The sequence below is a fragment of the Epinephelus lanceolatus genome, chromosome 11, assembly GCF_041903045.1.
Source record: "Epinephelus lanceolatus isolate andai-2023 chromosome 11, ASM4190304v1, whole genome shotgun sequence".
Classification (NCBI taxonomy): Eukaryota; Metazoa; Chordata; class Actinopteri; order Perciformes; family Serranidae; genus Epinephelus; species Epinephelus lanceolatus.
The window spans coordinates 38,017,433-38,035,003 of record NC_135744.1 but is presented as its reverse complement, the minus strand read 5'-3'; the positions used below and the strand labels follow the sequence as shown (position 1 = coordinate 38,035,003).

Sequence of the window (17,571 nt, the reverse complement as noted above, 5' to 3'; positions counted from 1 at the left end):
TAGAAAAAGGACTTTCCAGGTCTTTAGATTACGCTGTTGTCCTGTGGCGTTTCAAACAGACGCCATCCGGTGGCGTTGTTAACTCTTGCTGCCTGACAGCATAACATACCACCACAAAAGTATGCCTGTTTTTCGTTGGTGTCTGACATGGAAATCAATGACCAAGCTGCAGTATTTGACGACTTTGGAATAAGTACTGGTTGGTTTACAGGGCTAGGCGATAAAACGACAATGATACACCTTTCTTTGATAGAGTTTCCTCCATGTATGTTGTCATTAAACCGCCCATACGCAGGGAGAGGGGATGCTAATGTACCTTAAACATTGGTTGCCACCATGCTTTAACATCAGAAGAATAAGTAGAAGTCATAGTAGCAGAAGAAGAAGAGACCAGACACCAAGCTAATGCATACTGTAATTCATGCTCATTAAAGCTCCAGTAGGCAACATTGTTTTGGTATAATTGAGTAAAAATTTTATAATATCCTCTAAGCATAATGTAAATCAAGTGGTGTGAGACAAACAATAGGTTTCTGCACCTCACCATGGCTCTGTGTTCAGCCTCTAAAGAACCAGCATCAACCAATCAAAGGTCAGCTCAGACCACTGCGTTCCTATTGGCTGTTCTACTGCATATGCGCGTTCCCGTGCCGCCGGCAGAAGGGGAGAGCAAGCGGCAATGGCGAACAGTGCACCAGGTAAAATAGCTATTCCAGCATTGGCTACAACTGCCTACACGGCTAAACAACCCAAAGAAAGGAAGACAGAACTCGGTTCCCCGGATAAAATACTCGCATGCTCGTCTGGTAGGAGGGGCTCAGGGCGGAGACGAACGAAACCTAACTCAGATGAGACTCAAAAATCAACTGTTTTCAGGCTTTCTACCTACTGCAGCTTTAAGTTATTTTTAGTACAATTATTTTGATCAAAGATACAGTAACAGCACTGGGCAACCCCACAATTTGCCACACAAGTGTACCTGTATGGTAATGCTAATGCTAATGGTAAGTTAGCAAGTTAAGTTGATGTTAGCTATTCCATTAGAATGAAACTACATAATGTGAATAATCATAACTAAATGTAATGTAAATAAAACTTAAAAACATTTCGTCATCTGTGAATGGGATTTCTGCCTGAGCCACGCCAGATAAATTTTCACTGGCAACGGTGACTGTTTAACAAAGAAGACAACAACTCCCATGATCCCACACTACTTCATGATGTCACAGAAGTCTGTCTTTTATTCTTGTTTTGATTGAGAAACAGTAGAAATTACATAGTGTGCGTGAAAACAGCAAATTCTGGCCACAGTTAAGATTTTTCATTTGTCTATTTTTGTTGACATCATCAGGTATAACACAAAATGTTTAAACCGTCTGTACAGAGGGTTTGACATGCTACTGACCCCGGACATTTCTTTGCTTATTTATTGATCAATTTACTGACGTGTTTCTATTATAAGTGTTTTAATTCTACCTCAGATTTGTGAGTGTTCCTCATGTTCTAATAATAAAGAGCAGTTTAAACCAAAATTCACCCTCTGATTTCTTCAACTTTCACCCAGGAGCAGAAACCAGCCTTTTTAAAACTAAAAACAAAACAATGATTTGACATGTATCATGATTATTATCAATATCAAGTAATATGAATATTCGTATCATGTTAACATTTTTGGCCATATCACCCAGCCCTAAGCATCTTCAGATGCTGAGAAGTGAAGGATTCTGGCAAATCCTCACAGCCTGTGAGCTCGTACTCATGATAAAATCATTACCGATAATAAAACAAACTGTCAGGCTTGTGTATGATCCATAGTTTGGCTTGAACATCAATTTGCTGTGGCCTCAAAATCATTTTTTGCATTTCTGCTGCTCAACACTAAACGTTATTGTAACTGTGAAGCAGGTGAAGAATATGGAGAACAGATGTGGGAAGGTGATGAGTAACATTTGTCTAGCAAAGCCTTAATCCGCAATTTTGCAGTGTTAACTAGATCCATATCTTTGGCTCTCTCAGATAATAATAATTCATCGCCTCTGTGGTCTTTCTAATGCTTCCCTGGATGTGTGAGTGGTTTTCCACAGAAGTTTTTTTGACCTTTTTGTACATTTGTGCTGTTACTTTTGGGTGCAAAGGAACATATGGAGGCTTTGACTGTCATCATGGCATTGCTTCGGATGATGCTGAGAGGGAGAGATGTCTCACTTCATTACAAACTCTACCCTCACATCTTTTTTCTTGCATCTCACTAAGTGGTCTCCTCATTTCCCCCACTTACATCTTTTCCTAACGCCTTACATGGGAAGGACCATGATGTGAGGAGAGGATGTGAGTGAGAGGAATGAAGAGACATTTAAGACAAATGGGAACTACTACTATGTCTGTAAGAGGAACTAAAGGGGTGGAAAGGAAGAGGAAGGAGGAAGATGTGAGGGAAAGGCTGATAAGATGAAATGCTGTGGTCATGGTAACTGCTAACCAGATTGTTGCTATTAACCTGGAGACCTTTACAGGTTAATTCCAACTACATAAAATACATGTACAAAATGATTAAAAGAATGTGCACGTAGGAGGACGGTATAAAAACAAACAAGGTGTGCTTGTGTGAGATGGAGCTTTTTGAAGACCTGAGGGAGTGGGTGTATTCAAGCAAACACAATCATTCTCACATAATGTGAACACACACACCTACTCAGGCACACACACACATGCAGTCTCTCTCTCTCTCTGTCTGCTCTAACAGGGACCTGAAGCAATGATATTATCAGCCATATAGTCAAGGACATCAGCCAAGAACACACAAACCCACACAGGAAAACAAGCAACACATACACACACGGCGGTGCCAAATCAACCGTATGACTTCACTCTACATTTTATCATTACTTTCTAAGCCTCCTTATCCCTGCTTTATTAGCTCTTCTCCTCCATCCTACTCCCTCGCTCCCCCTCCGTCTCTCCATTAACCTCTCCATCTTCCCTCCCTCCCTCCCCCTTCTCTTACTCAGTCGCCTAATGTGGATTTTTTTTGTTCTACCTGCTTTATTTTGACTTAGGGGACACAAAGTAGCAAAGTGTCAAAAGGAGATTTGTGAGGGAAAAAACAAGGTAATGAGAGGGAAATAGAAGAGGGAGCGCTGGAAGGAGGGAGTGAAATAAAATGAGCTGTTAGAAGGAGGCAGCAAATAAAATATTATTAGGAAATATCTATAAACAAGAGAGAAAGATGGAAACTGACAGAGACAGAGAGAAAATTGAGTTTCCCTAAAATTCTTCATATCACAATATAAATCATGAGGCTTGAACATTGTCAATATCACTTCTGATACAATATCTGAGTGCTCTCTGTTTATTCATACAAAATGATACATTTCTAATACCTTTGTTTGACGAATTAATCATGTTTCTCTACAGAACCTTTTTTTCTATTACAGAAATCAACATGATGTCACAAGATCACTGCTATCTTTGTTTGGAAGAAAGGTGATTTGTATTCTCTGGTAGATACACTGCAAAATCTTGCTAATTTCACTACCTTGAATTACATTTTGAGTGAAGAATATTAAAGCCAACATGGTGTCCAAATATACCGAAGCCCTTTCTGGTGTTTTAAGCAAGATATAAGAGAAAACTGACCCTGATCAGCCTTGTCCTATAATCCTGCTACCTTTGTGCGAGCTTAAAACATAATTAAACTATGAGTATGAGTTAACCACTCCAAACTGGCCCAGCCTGGGCTCATGATGAGCTTGTTAAGGTGGATTTATCGCAACCTATGTGTGTGGTCTATGCCATTATGAGCATTTATACTTGTGCTGTTGTGTGTCTGTGTTGCTCTGCAGTTACACCTCTAACACTAGTCTGTGGCAGGGTTTCTGTTAAGTGCTGTAGAGTTTAACCAATTTGACTTAATTGCGACAATTTCAAACACTGTACTTGTGCAAACTGGCTTCATTATAGCATGCACGATTCACAGAAAAAAACACTTGTCTTTTGTTGGACACATTTTCTCCACAAATATAACATGCTAACTTTATTAGCACAAGCTTATGGCATTTTACATTGTATAAATTAGCCTTGCAGCTAGCAGAGTTATCCTCTACTCATATGAAGCCAGGAACAACAGCAACATTTAACAAAGGTAAGGTTACAAATTTCGGCTCTATTACAACTCACAAGGTTCATCAACAAAACAACTGTCTTACACCAAACACTTTCTCCCCACATATACAACATGCTAATGTTATTAGCATAAGCCTATACCATTTTACACTGCATAAATTAGCCTACAGGCTAGCAGACTTTCCTCTCCTCATAAGAAGCCAGGATAAATCACACAAAGGACTTCAAATGCTATTTTGTGGGGGCTTAAATGTCTTCACAATTTATTGTTTCTAAAGTAAATGAAGTCTTTGATTCCACTGAGTAAAATGGTTTTCAGCTTCCAAAAATACACACGAGGTCTCTGTCACCCAACATGTAGTTACATCTTACAGCGTAGGCTATGGTATGGGCTAAGGCATAGCGTGCACAATTTGACACAGAAGTATAAATCCCACTTAAAGTCATACAGCCACTCATTCAGCAGCTTTTTAGCATGTTGGCGTGGTTATGTCATGAAGAAAACTATCTTAATTTGCCACTTTTCCAAGCAGTTCTCTGCACTGCTACGGACAGTACTGTAGGTGATCTTTCCCCCAAAGTTGACTTTGATAATCAGATCAAATAAAATATGACACATTCCTCCATGCATCACTACTTGATGTTGCCTAAAGACAAGCAACAACCATTAAATAAAATACAGTCTAAACTCAGTGTTTTCTTGTGACATACTTTAAAAGTTTGCATGCTGTTTGCTTAAGAGTTTCAATGAAACACAAGTCCTCTGTAATAAAGAGCCAGAAGCACAGAGAGATGAAGAGCGAGTGTGGAGGAAGTAATATGCTTTATATTTGTCTTGACCCTCAGAGGAGCTGAACTATCAGACTGGACTGCTGGAAAAAATGACTGTTGAGGAGAGGAGAGGAGAGGAGAGGAGAGGAGAGGAGAGGAGAATGATGTTTAACTGAGTGAGGGGGGAAGAGGGAAGACAAGAGGAGAAAGAGAAGACAAATCACCAAGTATGAGAGGAATGAGAGAAAGAAAGAGAAAAGACAGTGATATTATTTAAGAGGAAAGAGAGATGAAAGACAAGGACGGACGAGGATGAAACTGGTGTGGTCACGTGTACGTGTGTGTGTGTGTGTGTGTGTGTGTGTGTGTGTCAGAGCAGTATATAAAAAGGCCATATGTAAAAAGCAGCATCCTTGGTTCTGCTGCTTGGCTGCCTCCACTGTCTGCCAGCCAGCACAAATAAATAATGCAATGGAGTAAGGGGCCATGTGTGTGTGTGTGTGTGTGTGTGTGTGTGTGTGTGTGTGTGCGCGTGTGTATTTGTTTGTGTACAACTCGGTGTAAATGTCCATGTGTGTGTTCCTCTGTAACTGTGTGCATTCCTCTGTGTGTGTGTGTGTGTGTGTGTGTGTGTGTGTGGTTGTATATGAGTGAGTAAGTGTGTCTGAGTGTTTAAAAATGTGTGTGCTCGTGCGGGTGTGTGTGTGTGTGTGTGTGTGTGTGTGTGTGTGCATGTAAGCCAAGGCCATGATGAATCTTGCCTTCCCCTTCAGCAATACGAGAGGAGGACAGACAAAGACAGAGGGCAGTCCGCTCTTCCTTAATCTTTCTCTCTCTTTTTTTCTGTCTCTTCCTCCTCTTCCACTTACACTCTCACTTTTTTCTCCATACTCCTCACCGGCGAGGAGAGGAGAGGAGAGGAGAGGAGAGGAGAGGAGATTAAAAAAGGAGCAAAAGAGGGGAGGAAAAGGTATGTGAGGGGAGGAGAGGAGGATATGGCCAGGAAAGAGGAGAGAAAAGCAGCATAAGAGAGGAGAAGAGAGGAAAAGGGAAGAAAACGATAACAGGGAAAAGAGGAGGAGAAGGGAAGGAAGTTATAAGAGAATGGAAGAAAGGAGTGAGGTAAATGGGGAGAGGACAAAAGAAGATAGGAAGAAGGGGTAGGAGAGGAAGGAAAAGAAAAACAATAGAGATGAGAGGGAAAGAGAGGCGAGGGAGAAGCAGAAGGGGAGGGGGAGAGAAAGGGAGGAAAGGGAGGAAAGAAAATAGGAATAGGAGGAATGAAAGGAGGAGAAAAGAAATGGTTAGAACATGGTAGAATAAAGGTAAAGTAAAGAGGTGAGCAGAAACAAAAGGAGAAAAGGATGAGAGGAGAGGAAAGAAGAAAAATAAGGAGATGAGAGGCAAAGGGAGAAGAAAAGAGGAGACGAAAGGAGAGGAGAGAAGAAGTGAGGAGAGGATTGAAAAGGCGGTGAGGACAAGGGAAGTAGAAGGGAAGGAAAGAGAACAAGGGGGAAGAAGGGGTGAAGAGAGTGGTGAAAAGAAAAAATGAGAAGAGAAGCAAAGGGAGGAGAGGAGAGAGGAAGGGAGGAGAGGGGGGTGGAAAAAACAAGAAGAGGAGAGAAAAGGTAAGGAAAATAAGGAGACCAGAGGCAAAGGGAGAAGACAGGAGGAGAAGGGAGTGATAAAAGGTGATGAGAGTGGAAAAAAGGAGTAGAGGAAAAGGAGGAGAAGAAAGTACAAAATAAGGGATGAGACAAGAAGAGAGGAGCAGAGATGTGAGCAGAGGCAAGGTGAGAAAAGGAGGAGAAGAAGGTACAAAATAGGGGATGAGACAAGAAGAGAGGAGCAGAGATGTGAGCAGAGGCAAGGGGAGAAAAGGAGGAGAGGAGAGGATGTCAGTATATCAGTTTTATTACTGTGTGTTTGTACAGGAATGACTGCAGCTAATTAATGTGTAGGAAACACTATTACAAGCTCCTGCAGTTTTATGTTCTGCCTTGTTTCTCTCTCTCTCTCCCTCTCCAGCTCCTCTCCATCCTGCTCTTCCTCTCATCCACCGCCCGCCCTCCGCGTCTCTTCACTCTCTCTGTGACAGACAGTTGGGAGTCACCCAGCCTCAGTGGTGGATGACAGGCAGACAGATGGAAAAGGAGCATTGTAAAAAGATGAGACGAGCAGGTAGACAGGCGGAGAGTCAGACAGGTAGAGGCAGATGAGTTTCCAAACTGTCAAGCAAATTTTACGCACAATGTAGAATACAAGGTGCACTCCTCTCGGCTTTCACAGAGTCAAAAATTACATCCAGTAGAAAAACATCCAGAGCTGATTAGATTTGAAGTAACCTGTTTGTCCTCTGCAGAGTCAGTTAATATCAGTGATATTTCACATGAAGACAAAAACAAAGAAATGCATTCAGCTGTGTTATAACAGAGCAGCTGATGAAGACGAATGTATGGTCGTGACAGTACAAATGTCTTGTCTGGCTGGCTTTGGTGGACAGAGACTCAGTCGTGCAATGAGCCCGGAGTGGCCACGGAAACTCTGTCAGCAATTACTCAAAAAGCGCGCTGCTTTTTCCATCTATCACACGCTTTATTTATCTGCCGGAGAGATTTTCTGCATCGATCAACTTTAATAACTTTGTTCTCAGGAACATGTGATTGAATTTCGCCATTTCCACTCAGCTTTCCAAATTTGATAAATCACAATTTGCAAATGAAAATATCGAGTGGATGCAACTCTTGCAGGAGTGGGAACGATACAGTGAATTTCCAACAGAAAATCCCCTTCAGCGTGCAATTAATTCATGTCATCACAATCATGAGTTGTACTTAGGTGCTTGCAGTCATTTCAGTGCACTGCTCATCAGATTTGTTTGCATGTTTTTCATTTTATTTTTATGCTGCAACAAGGTGAAAACACCTAATTATTTGATGAAAAATCCTTTCATGAGTTTAGATTAATTTACTCTTCATTCAATTATCTTCACACCAACGACGTCGCCTACATCTGTCGCTCTCTTCTGAGCAGCTTCTGAATCCCTGCGTTTGGGAATCCCAACTCAAATGATAAACTTTCCCTCTAAACCATGATTCAGCAACAATCAAATTATTTAGTTTCTGTCTGCAGAGAGTCGCGCTGCCTCATTTCCCCAAATGTGACAAGCTGTCACGCTGCAAACGCCGCGCTCATTTGCATTTCAATAACTCAAGTTTTAATTTTTTTGTTCCGTCATCAGTTTGGTTTGCATCACAAGCCATCCAATCATGCAGCGCAGAGTGATCGATGACCTCTCACTGAAACTGAATAGATGAGATTCAGCTGCTCTGATAAAGCTCCACAGAAATTCTGGTTCAACATTACTGTGACTGCAGGAAAACACACACACACACACACAAACTGTTGCACACACACACACAAACACAAGATCAAACAAACACAAGTAGTCTCCGTCACACAGTCAAACACATAGGCACAGCTTTACACACACACACACACATACACACACACTTTCCTGTGGCCAGTCAGTCAGTCAGTCAGTAGGTCAGTATGCTATGTTGAGTTATGGGCTGTGTGCATGCAGCGCTCTCATTAAGTCCAATCTAGATCTGGACTGATGACATGAGCAGGGGCTGCGGAGTGTGTGTGTGTGTGTGTGTGTGTGTGTGTGTGTGTGTGTGTGTGTGTGTGTACTGGCAGGGGGGCTGACAGCCTGACAGGCAATAATAATCACAGTCAAAAACACGGGCACTCATGGGAGAGCACTGTGATTAAGAATTCCTCTCGATAACCTCTACTACTACTACGACTATAGTATTACTGTAAGTTTTAATAAAGAGACTTCTAAGAGGACGTATGATTACGACTAATATACTGTGACACTGCCACTAATACTCCTACTGACGGTGCTGCTGCTACAACTAATATTACCATTAGACACTTTCTTTAAACCTCTAACAGCACCATTACTGTTACTACAACTATAAAAACTACTCATGTTCCAAATATGACTAACACTGCTGCTATGTACCAACATCTGTAAGAATAATAGAACAATAAGAAATATGTACAAATATGTGCATCATACTACAATATATAACCACAAGCTCTATGACTAAAATCTGCCACAAAAAAAAGGTCCTATTGCCACTAGGGGTGCAGCGGTACAGGTAGCCCACGGTATGGTCTGTACTTGGTTTTTGGGCCACGGTTTCGGTTTGGTTTCGGTACGTGTTTTGTGCGTAAAGAGTGCAGTTTTTTCCCCCAAAAGATTATCTTCTTATTTTGCTTGACTTTGCACTTGACATGCTGCTGTGTTGTGCTACAGCCTATTCAAGTGCTGGAATTTGTTATGTAAGTGACAACGCCTGTACGCAACACAGGCTCCGCCTGGTGTGTTAAGTGCCATGCTGCGGGTCCCGGCCGGGCTTGGTTATAATTGTCGGTCAGGAAAATGCAGGCTGGGCCGCGCTCTTGTGTGTTCACCTGTGTCTGTGTGTGTGTGTGCCACTACTAGTAATGGAAGTTATATGATAGTAAAAATAATATAATAAAAATAGATATAAAATATGTATTGTGATACCTGAAGTTGCTTATTACTGATGCCATTTCTACTACTTGTCCTACTACAAGAGAGACCTTTGCTACCACTAATGACTGTGTTATTACTGACAGTAGAAATACTACTGCTGCTGCTCCTGCTGCTACTACTATTACTACTGTATTTGGGGCTTGCTGATATGGGGACAATCACATTTCATGCAATTTTTTACTAGATACCTTGATATCAATATTGTGACTATATTGTAGGGTTGGCTATCTGTGCTTTCACAAAATCTTTGCACAATGAAATTTTTGATAAATAATCATCAGTAATGTGGATGTAATGACTAAGGGGGTAAAGGCAAATAATAAAAAGCTAGAACAGTCTGGTTAGTTCAGAAAATGACATCACTGTACAACCTTTAAAACCAGGATGAGACATGGCTTGTGATAATACAACTCCAAAATCTAAGGCAATATCTAGTTTCATTTCAAGATATCAATATATTACTCAGCCCTACGTACTAGGGCCGTAACGGTACATGTATTTGTGTTGAACCGTTCAGTACGCAACTTTCGGTTCTGCACGACCCTGTACCAAATTATTGGGCGCAGGATATTATTTTATTTTATTTTGTTTTATTTTAATTCCGTTTTTACGAGCCGAACCATTTAAAATATCTAGTTCCCTGACGGACATAATTGAGTGATGGACCGAGTCCGACCGTAAATCTCCGCTTTCACTTTGTGCAGTGCATTCTCGCATTTTGACAACATGGCAAGTGAGCCTGACGAACCTGAAGACCCACCCGCAAACCTTAAGTCCTCCGTTTGGGAACACTTTGGTTTCAGGGTAAAATACGAAGATGGAAATAAACAAGTGGACAAGACAAAAGCTGTGTGCCGACACTGCAGAACAGTGGTCGGGTATGTACTTGGAAACACGTCTAACATGCTAACGCATCTAAAGCGACACCACCCGAGTTTGAACGTTAACCGGCACGACTAGAAAAAGCAATCTGGTGCAAACTACGATATCGTCGTTGTTTAAAAAGAAAGAGCGTTTCCCTGACCATTGCGCTAAAGAAATAACCAACGCCATTGGAGTTGAGTAAAATTGTTTAAGCTGTACTTTAGATATAAGCATGTTTTGTTTACTGCACTTTAACAAAGTGGGAAAGCTAAGTAAGTTCCTAGTAAAACTGAATCTGAGCAGGCTTTAAAGCTGACCAGCTGCACTATACTTTTTATTTTAATTGAGTAAAACTGTTTAAGCAGAAATTTATATTTATATTTTTCATTCAAAAAATGTGTTAAAAAAACAGCAGGATTTTATTTTTCACTTTTATATTTCTATTTTCATTCAATCAATGTGAAAAAGCAGGATTTTATATATATTTGTTTCATTCAAAAATTGTGTAAAAAGAGTTAACTGCTGTGGTGGTACGTTTTAATAAGGTTACCAATAAGTAAAAGATATTTAATAGTTCATTTTCATTACTGTACCGAAAAAAAACGAACCGTGACTTGTGTACCGAGGTACGTACCGAACCGAGATTTTTGTGTACCGTTACACCCCTACTACGTACTTCTCATCCCACCACAAATACTAATACTATGTTGGCAACACTATTGACAGCTATTGTTGCTGTTGGTTCCAATGCTGCCAATACAAACTTCTATGCGATTGTAGCTGCTGCAGCTACTGAGATTTCTGCTACCTCCAATAAAGTCTGAGTGATATGGCTTTAAAAAACACACACAATATTTTTAGGCTACATCGCGATACACAATATGTATCTCAATATTTTGAAATCTCCTCTTGAACCTACTGTAGACTACTAAAATACTAAATAATTAATGAACTCCAGTTACAACAAAGTTAAATAAAGTAACTATTGTAATAAAGTTAAAGAACATACAGGTAAGATCAAGTTGAATAAAGTACTGTTATAATAAAGTTAAATAACATACTGTTATAATAAAGTTACGTAACATACTCTTATAATTTTAAAAAATAAAGTAAAACCAACGGTGCTTTTATTTTGAAGCACCTGGTTAGCAGTCAGATGTTAGCAGTTAGCAGAAAGTTAAACTGTTGTCGCTGCACAAGGATTTTGTCACTGTGAGTTGGAAACACACCAACTGCTCTCCAATTTATAGCATATGCAAGTTGCAGTGGTGCTCCATGGTCACAAAATGCAACTAAATAACAGTGGTCTGCAGCCCTGCATACAAGACGCACGTTACACCTGCTCACACACTATCGCTTGGGAGAAAGTGATCTGGATGGGCGGAGGAGTGTGTGTGACAAATCTTGCTTGTGAGTCTTTTATTTATGTGAGTGTCTGTTTGAGGGAGAGAGAGAGAGAGAGAGAGAGAGAGACATAGGAGACAGCGAGAAAATGGAAACACTTTCTCATGCTTGGCTTAAAAAAAAGGTGTGACAGGTGATACTTGATGTTAGCGATATATATATATAAGTAAATTGAGTATATCGATATATCACCGACTCCTACCTCCAATACTGCCACTCGCACAGATTATGCAGTTGGCAGGATTAGTAAGCTGCAAAGACAAAACACAGTGCCACTACGCACACACAGAAATTAAAAAATCTTTTACAGGAGCAGGACAGGTTACTCCAACCTGGACTCTTCCAGGAACAATCCTAACCTTGTTGTGTAGCTTCCAGCGTCTACCCGCTCTGATTCAGCTTGTTCGTATGCTGTATGAGGCCTCTCTGTCTTATTTTTGGGACCGACTCTAATCTCTGACCATCTGCGAAGCGGTGATAGATTAGCAGTCGGCTTCGACCTGAGCCGAACAGAACAGAAACCACAGAGGATGACTGTTGAAATCTGACATTTCAAACCTGCAAGCACACACAGTCACTCAGGTAGAGTGGTGGTCACGTTGACAGCAAAGCAGAAACACACTCTTGCGTAAACACAGACTCAACTACACATAGATGTACAGTACTGACACAACACATTCATTCAGAGGAAGAAAATCACACATAAAATACAGACATATACATGGATGTATATACAACTACACACAAAAGCATTTAACACAAAAACACACACTCCCAAAGTGCACACACAGGTGCACACCCAGCCCGGGCTCCCTCCCCACACAATAGACCTTGTTATTATGGTACTGCTGAGCCAGTTTCCTTGAAGCACAGTGACAAAGTGCTTTAAGTGCTTTTAAAGGCCAGCTGACATCACACACCACCGTTATGGCTTGCTAGTTATCTTGAAAAACAATCGGCATTGTTCATGTGTGACTTTGAGAGGGATGAGAGTGCTGGTAAAAAGAGAAGGAGAGAAAGGATGCTCCATCCTTCATTTTTCATCCCGCTGTTATTATTAGACTGCTAAACTTTAGTGGAGGCTTCTCGACTGTGATTATGGGTGCAACAGCGGTGGGATAGCTATCCACATCCCATAAGGACCCATAAAGGCAGCGTGAGTCTGGCTCGAAATGCTGAATGTACAATGAAGCAGCGACATTTGTCATTTGTCATGTTCTTGACTGATGACAGCTCAGTTTTTCAGAAAAACTAGATCACGTCATAGCAACTATCATCTCAATCAGGCAACATATTTCAAGTGTGACATGTGATTGCACATCTAAGTTTTGCATTTATTGCAAAAGATGATAGCCAACGCTGCATTGTTATAACACTAAAGTGAGAGCCCTATATCATTAGGGCTATGATTGGTCGACTAGTCCATTAAACACTGCTACTACCGCTCGGCAGAACCACAAATACAAGTCAGTTTTACATTGAAATCTTTATATTACATTTTTAAACACATCAGAACGAAAGAAATTCCCCATATTACAAAATCTGCCAAATATGCAGCTAATGACATGACAGCTCACAGCTGGTGATTGTCATAGTAATGCAACACGCTTTCCGGCATGTGAGTTTCTGTGAGTACAGCAGTTATAGTGACTGTCAGAGCAGTGATGGAGAGATCTGTCACTGTAAACAGAGCTCAAAGAAATGCTGATACAACTCAGCTCTCAACATGGTCTGAGCCGACTGAACCTGTGCCTAATTTTTAGGAAATTTAGGACACGAAATGAGGCAAAAAAGTGAAAAGAACTTTGCTTATGGCTTTTCTTGAATCGAGAAACTAGCTGTCCAGCAGCAGAATGCTTCATCTGCAGAGAAAAACAATGACGCCCTATAAACTCAAGCTTTTACAACAAGGATATTAAATACTTAAGCGACTTTGAGAGGTAAATACAAAACAGAATGAAGTGAATATTTATCTGAAAATTTGCACAGTAGATAGAAGAAGGGGAGGCAATGAAACGAACACTATGAATGGGTGTCATGATTTTAAAAAAGTTTAAAAAGTGCCACTAGAAATGGCCAGAATTAAAATTATTTAGCTGAATGATCTTTTCTCTGCAAAAAAAAAGCACAGCAAGTAAACTAGTTCATTCAAAGGACACGAGGATGAAGCCCTGACTCTACTGGCCGAACTGTGAAGGACTACATACACCCTCTGGCATTGTGACAGATTCTGGTGAACGAGCTCTATAGTAGCCACTCTGTGCTGTCAAAAAGTAATACAGAAGCAGGACCGGCAGCAGTGTGCAGTCATACCTGAGCTTCAAATGGGTTAACATTTGACTTAACAGACTGAAAAGGACAGCAAACGAGACCTGCTGAAGACATAGGAGAAGAAACGCAAAGGTAAAGATGAAAGCAATCACACAGTGTGGAAGGGGAAGGAAAGGAAAGAAAAGGGAGGGGAAGTGAGGAGGTGAGAGGGGAGGAATAAGAGGAAATGAATAAGGAGAGGAGTATTTCTTTTTCTTCCTCTGGGCATCATGGCTACCTGGCTCTTCACAGTGCGTCATGGCAGATGTCGACTCACAGAGAGAGGAGGCTAATTTTAGCAGCCACATCACAGCGCAGGGACGGGCTCTAATGATTGGCTGCTTGGAAGGTCCACAGGACTCAGGGAGACGTGTGTGTGTGTTATTTGTGTGCGTGTGTGAATGTTGAGTGGGTGATTAAGAGTGAGAAAAAGACAGAGAAGGAGAGAAAGGGCTTGATGAGAGAGTGACAGAAGGAGAGAGAGGAGAGGAGAGCAGTGACTCAGTGATTTCTGCAAGAAACACAATCTCCCTGACACGCAGCGAGACAGGAATCTGGTGCTGCAATACCAACAGAATGAAGTGAATATAAGCAATTATAACATTATATAACAATTGAATCCAAGGGTAATACATCACAAACGCACACGTAGCCCTTCTGGTGTGACACATCATCTTGCGAAAAGAACATTTGCATTGTATTTATGAAGCTGAAGGAACAAAGACCTCTTCTCTTTCTCTTGCAAAAGGATGAACAAAATAAAATAACAACTGAGCAGCAACTTAAAATGACACTGGCCTTCAGCTATTACAATTACATGCATAACAAAACAGTACAGCTACAATTCAAGATTAACTAATCTGACATCAGCGCGTCTCAAAAGTAATATTTCTTTACCATTCACCAGAGGCTGTTTTTGTATTTTATGATGAAAATAATTATATTTCAACTCACACATACAAAATATTAAATCATTTAACACAAAGAGCAATTAGAAAAGTGCAATCAGTAAAGTGCAGATCTCCTCCGGGGCAGCTGTCCGAGCTGATCGCGGTCACTCTAGACAATTCTAGCAATTCCAACAGATGCGCCGCAGCATTTAAGAAGCATCCCAGAAGCTTATAAAAATATGCGCCTTGTCTATTTTTGACAGCTACAGCGCATTGCGCAGAGCAGATTGAGTTGAGTACAGATAGCCTACCATGATGAATGTGTTTATAATCACTGAAACACCGCCAGAAATATTTGATCCATCTCAACGGTTTTAGTCTGTAGGCACATCCATCCATCCATTTTCTAACCGCTCATCCTCCTGAGGGTTGCAGGGGGCTGGAGCCTATCCCAGTTGACATTGGGCGAGAGGCAGGGTACACCCTGGACAGGTCACCAGACTATCACAGGGCTGACACATAGAGACAGACAACCATTCACACTCACATTCCTACGGACAATTCAGAGTCACCAGTTAACCTGCATGTCTTTGGACTGTGGGAGGAAGCCGGAGTACCCAGAGAAAACCCACGCTGACATGGGGAGAACATGCAAACTCTGCACAGAGGGGCTCCCACACCCGGGACCGAACCAGGAACCCTCTTGCTGTGAGGCGACAGTGCTAACCACCACACCACCGTGCCATCCGGCTACAGCACAACAAAGTGAAAAATGAAACCATTTAACCACACAGCCTACTTACTTCTGACAGAAGCACAAATATCAAGAAAAAATGACCACATGACCACACTCACACATAACCAAATGCATGATCCCCCCCAAGGCTTATGCCTGGCGGAGATAAAAATGGAGCTGGCCTTCACATTAAAAGCAAAAACAGACAAGGACAGCAAGCTGCACAAGGAACCACTCGCACGTTACGAGGCTTTGAGTAAACCAGCATGTTAGAAAAAGTAGACCAAATTTGGAATCCCCAAGGAGCAAGATTTACATAAGCTGTTAGCGTTTTTACCAAGTTTTATCACTCAGCTTCTGAAAGGAGTCACCTCTCCTCAGCAAGGCTTCCCGCCAACCGAGAAGAGCAGCGTGAATCATACAGGTAGTGAAAGCAGAAGGGAGAGAAGCAGGAGAGAAAAGGAACAAAAGTGCAAATTCGTCTGGGGAGCATCTTTTTCCGGATGTTCCTCCAGGAGAAGCCTTTTATTTTGGATCTTAAATTTCACCTTTCTCATTTTCCCTCCTTTTTAAAGTCTGTAAAACTAAAGTGAGCAGTGAGTAAGGTGGTCTGAGACACAAATACAACGGAAAAGTAAAGACAGAGAAGATAAGCTATCTAGAAGACAAATACATGCTGAGAAATTGTCCCGTATCAGCCAAGAAACTGCCAGGAACATAATCAAGACTGGATTAGCACACAGCCCCAGGTGTTCTTACGGTAAATATCCATGACATTTTTCATAACACGCTACTATCTTTCTTGATACATTACGATAGCGGTACAACCTTTAACCAGTTCATGAAAGCATTAAAACAAGTTTCCAGGTCAAACACTTTGCACTCCAGGCAGCAGCAACCACCATACTTCTAAAACTAGTATGAGAACATATGAGCATCCAAAGTGTTAAAAAGAAAACAGTACTTCCATCCTTAAAAAGTAAGAGAGTGTTTCCTGATAAGCACATGCAGAATTATGTCCATATAAAGAGTCCACAGATACTATATCAAAAATATCACATTACACATGCAGCACAACCTATTCATGACCCAACTGGTTTTATTTATGCAAACTCTTTGACAACCCACCTGTGATTTATACAGCTGAGCCCTGACGTGCAATTCAAAAGTACTTTTGTCACCATCTATGGAGTCAGGCATAGTTCAGATGGCTTGTTCTTTGTGTGAGCGCAGCAGAACAGGCACCATGCAGGGCGAAGAGAGCACAGGCCTGAAGAAACCTTTCAGCGCGCTCGCTACACGGCTGTTTCAGCTCAGGACGGATGGGGGGGGGGCGTAAAAGCAAGAGTGAAGGGAGTCACCGGTATTATGCAGAAACATTATCTCTCACTAAACTGAATCGCTTGCATCAACAGCCTTTACCGACTCGACACTTCTCGTGTAACACATAAAGGGTTTGATACGACTGTGAAAAGGATTTCCTCTTGCTCTTTCTATAGTCCCCTCTCCCGTCTCAGATCTGAAATGTCACATCTGTAGCTATTAGCCCAACTTCGTACTGCCGAGCTCTGAAAAGGCACTCAGCCTACAATTTATGCCCCTCATTAGCGTGAGACGAGACAGTGAACAAGTCCTTTTGAGATGTCTCTGAACGCCGGCTCCTCATCACAAGCCCCTGGCCTGAATGATGCGTGGAGCGACGGCGCTCCCCTCCACGCCAAGGGCAGGCTGATTGCCAAGGCTTCACTCAAAGGTCATGCAATTAAGCTTTGTTCCCGCTTCAATAAGGATTTGACTGACTGCACTCTACCGTTTGAACAGATGTGATTTTTGGCCTCTAGCAAGCTAAAATTCCGCCCTCGGTGCAAGTATTCAAAGAA

The 17,571-nt window shown here is 41.5% G+C and overlaps 1 protein-coding gene across 4 annotated transcripts in view; it reads right to left on the bottom strand.

Moving 5' to 3' along the window:
• The window catches only part of jade2 (jade family PHD finger 2), a 257,626-nt gene that overhangs the window by 175,217 nt on the left and 64,838 nt on the right, over window positions 1-17,571 (bottom strand). The gene's annotated exons all lie outside the window — the stretch shown is intronic.